Source organism: Hyla sarda, chromosome 4 (genome assembly GCF_029499605.1).
Source record: "Hyla sarda isolate aHylSar1 chromosome 4, aHylSar1.hap1, whole genome shotgun sequence".
Classification (NCBI taxonomy): Eukaryota; Metazoa; Chordata; class Amphibia; order Anura; family Hylidae; genus Hyla; species Hyla sarda.
The window spans coordinates 115,014,154-115,017,839 of NC_079192.1; the positions used below are offsets into that span (position 1 = coordinate 115,014,154).

At 47.3% G+C, this 3,686-nt stretch overlaps 1 non-coding gene across 1 annotated transcript; it reads right to left on the bottom strand.

Annotated features, from left to right (window-relative positions):
* Window positions 1-817: 817 nt before the first annotated feature.
* Window positions 818-1,005, bottom strand: LOC130267859 (U2 spliceosomal RNA). Its single transcript, XR_008843311.1, has one exon. It is a non-coding gene; the product is annotated as a U2 spliceosomal RNA (small nuclear RNA).
* Between the last annotated feature and the right edge of the window lie 2,681 nt (window positions 1,006-3,686).

A 3,686-nucleotide genomic window follows, 5' to 3' on the forward strand; every position in this document is an offset into this window, starting at 1 on the left:
TTTTTTTGCACCAAAATTGCCAAGTTTGGCAACATATTATTGAATCACTGAATATTCTGAAGGCTGAAGCACCTCACATAATATTCCATTTTTTTATTTATTTTTTTTTTATCTAAAGCCGAGGAACGTGCTTTCGATTCACCCAAAGTGCAAGAAAAAGTGCAAACGTGTTACACTAAAAAAACGTGCACAAAGGATGCGGTCTATCGCAAGCCCTTCTCCGATAGGAGAGAGGCCCCCCAACAAACCTTACCCTTCGCCTCCGGACCAAAAGGTACCTGCGAGGTTCCAGGTTCGATGTCCCTTTTCGCCGAAGCTACTAGGGGACCACAAATGCTCCCGGCATCCCCCTTGGCGTTAGCCAAGGTATCTGCCCGCAGAGCCGATTACGGTAGGTACCCTGCCAAAGCAGGAGTACCCGGGGTGTTTGCAGAGAGGTGCGGAACCTAATGGCCACACACACCTCCCCTAGACCGCCAGGAGGGACACCCAGAAGGGCTACCGCATCCTGACAAATCCTGTGAACACACAACACGCAAAAAGTGACACAGTGAGACAAAAAAAGAAATAAATAAGTGAATGTGTGCAGATATACTGCCCGGACATCCGGCCGGATCTATAAAAATTTCTCTGATCCTAGCCAGAAGGCCGGGAATCAAGAGGTGAGTGCCACAAGGTGAAGAGATTATGGTGCCCGTGCTTCAACTCAGTGAGTCTATCCTCCCAGTGAGTTTCGGCACCTCGGGGTCACCACTCCCCGAGGCACTAAAGTACCTCGGCTCTAGACCCTCTCAGCCTCATGGCGAGACCCGGAGGGAACAGGTCACATCGGGGCAGCCATCGAGCTGATTCCTCAGAACCAGCCCCGGAAAGCCCTGGTACACCTGCATCCTCCATGCAGCACCCATCCCCACCAGCCCCATATCGGCGTTACGGTCCACCGGCATGAAAAACTGATAAGAACAGATACTACACTTGATCTTAGCCAAAAGGCCGAGAAGCAAGAACCTCACATAATATTCCATGATTACTAATGCTTATACAAGTGATATCTGTATAAATAAAACTTGTGATTGGGGCTCCACACGTGACCGGCAAGACTTACCTACACCAGTAGATGATACTTAATCAGTGGCTCCTGTAACAAAACTAATAAGACATCAGCATTGCACTGTATAGTAAAGCGGTTGTACTGTGCCCCAAAACTGTGACCAAGGCTTAGCCTTTAGAGGGCATACCCTATTAATTGATAAAGTAAAGAAAGGGGGGAGGGGGGTTTCGCCAAATGCAATGCATGCACCTGTGTGACAGGGGGGTGTGCGTTAAATATACAAGGCCCCTCCCACAAATACGCACGCACCTGTGTGACAAGGGGCGTGCGTGAAATATTCAATGCCCCTCCCACAAATACAGCCTGATAGGCTTTTCACTTGTGGTCGGAGCTTCACACATGACTGGCAAGACTTACTCCAGTAGATAATACTTCTTCAGTTCTTCCTTTAAGGAAACTAATAACACATAAGCATAACACTGTATAGGAAAGTGGTTGAATTGTGCCCAAAAACCCCAACCGAGGGTTAGCCTTTAGAGGACAAAAATACAAAACCGTGCAGGAATAAAATTATTTATTGGAATTACAATATCAAGCATCTGAATACATCAGCCATTTGCGTTGTGGGGATTTGGGACATAAGTAGCATAGCAGCCTGACTTCCACCTGCCTAACTTCTGTATAATGTGCGGAGGAACCTTGTGTCGTGATGCTGCAGATGCTGCCCCAAGGCGAAAAGAGTGACCTAAGAATTTCCGATGATTACTTCCCAAAGTGGTGATCGATGACCTTATGTGAGAAACGAACTGTGACGTGGTCAGAGCAAACGTCCCAACGTGTCACAAACGTTCCATGTACCTGCATGGAAGGTTAAGCCTAACAACAAAGGTTGAACTGCGACCGAGGGCAGGCCTTTAGAGGGCAAAACACCTGACCTGGTTGGTTAAGTAGTAGAATGCATAAACCTAATAAACAACATCACCCCCTAACTTCACTGACCCTGAAAAACCTAATACAGACCCTATGACAGTAGAATCAACCAACTAATTATGAACGAATGCTCTACCTAGTCATGGATAGCTGTAACCACTATACCTACTCTGAAGAATGAGCCAGCACTGACTCTAGATCATGCTAGCATACAAGCTAAATATTCTGACGTGTGTCATGAAACCAAGAGAAACTGATAGCTTAACTACACTATCCAATCCCTATTTTTAGAGGCCAAAAACACAAACTGTTAGCCAATTGACACACAAGCAACTTGACCCCATGACAGACCTTGACCATGTGCATATTACCTGTAACAAGAACTAAGTTTGAGAAACTTACCTGAAGACTACCTGAACTGTACCAACAGCCATACCGTGAAATACCCACCAACTGTACTCCGAAGCATTTGCCTGTTGCCGGTAATCAAACCTTTCATCGCCATTGTACCTATAGAGAGGCCAGGACTATGTGTAGACAATGTGCCTATCCACCTGAGAGGTCTTATGCGCCATCGACTACACACAAATAACCCCATCTTGGATACTGACCCAACCTTAAGCCGACAAACTTCTGCCTCAAAACTGAACCCTGGGGTGATCCAGTCTCTCCCAGCAGTGAAACAGCAAGGAAGTCTCTGCTAACTATAAGAGGGAAGTATACAAGCGATTGTTTGAGCTGTGAATGTTTTGAGCTGTATACAAGAGTGTGAAGTATACAAGTGAGTGTGGGTATAAAAGTGAGAGGGACTTAACATTAAGGGACTTTAAATTCAGGGAGTTTAATTTACATATTTGATTGTTTATTTTTTTTTTTCTGATATTTTTGCAATCCCCAAACCTAGAATGGCCTCCATGTTGGAAAATGCAGTCCGGTGTGCATCTTGTACAATGTATGCAATCCTTGAGCAGCAGTTCGAGGGTGAATATTGTTGTGTGAGATGTGAGCGAGTTGTTCGTTTGGAAGCCCAGATCCTGGATCTTGAGGAACAACTGGCTACATTGAGATGCATTGACAACCCGGAGAGGAGTCTCCTGCTCACAGAGCAGGCACTCTCGGGGGTAGAGGTGGGGGAGGACAGTGGGACGGAGTTGCAGGACAGTCAGGCAGCTAGCTGGGTTACAGTTATAAAGCGGGGTAGGGGAAAAAGTGTCAGGGAGGCTAGTCCTGAACTGGCACACCCCAACGAGTTTGCCCGCTTGTCAGATGAGGGGGATGCAATTTCAGAGGTAGCAGTACTGCAGCAGGATACTGCCTCTGACCACCAGGGGGGTGGCTGCTCCAGTAAGGAGGGTGGGAGGAGTGCAGGGCAGGCCAGACAGGTACTAGTGGTGGGGGACTCAATTATTAGGGGGACAGACAGGGCAATCTGTCACAAAGACCGGGATCGCCGAATAGTGTGTTGTCTACCTGGCACTCGTGTTTGGCACATCGCGGATCGGGTTGACAGGTTGCTGGGCGGGGCTGGAGAGGACCCAGCAATCATGGTACATATTGGCACGAATGAAAAAGTAAGAGGTAGGTGGAGTGTCCTTAAAAAGGATTTCAGGGACTTAGGCCGCAAGCTTAAGGCAAGGACCTCCAAGGTAGTATTTTCTGAAATACTACCAGTACCACGAGCCACACCAGAGAGGCAGTAGGAGAT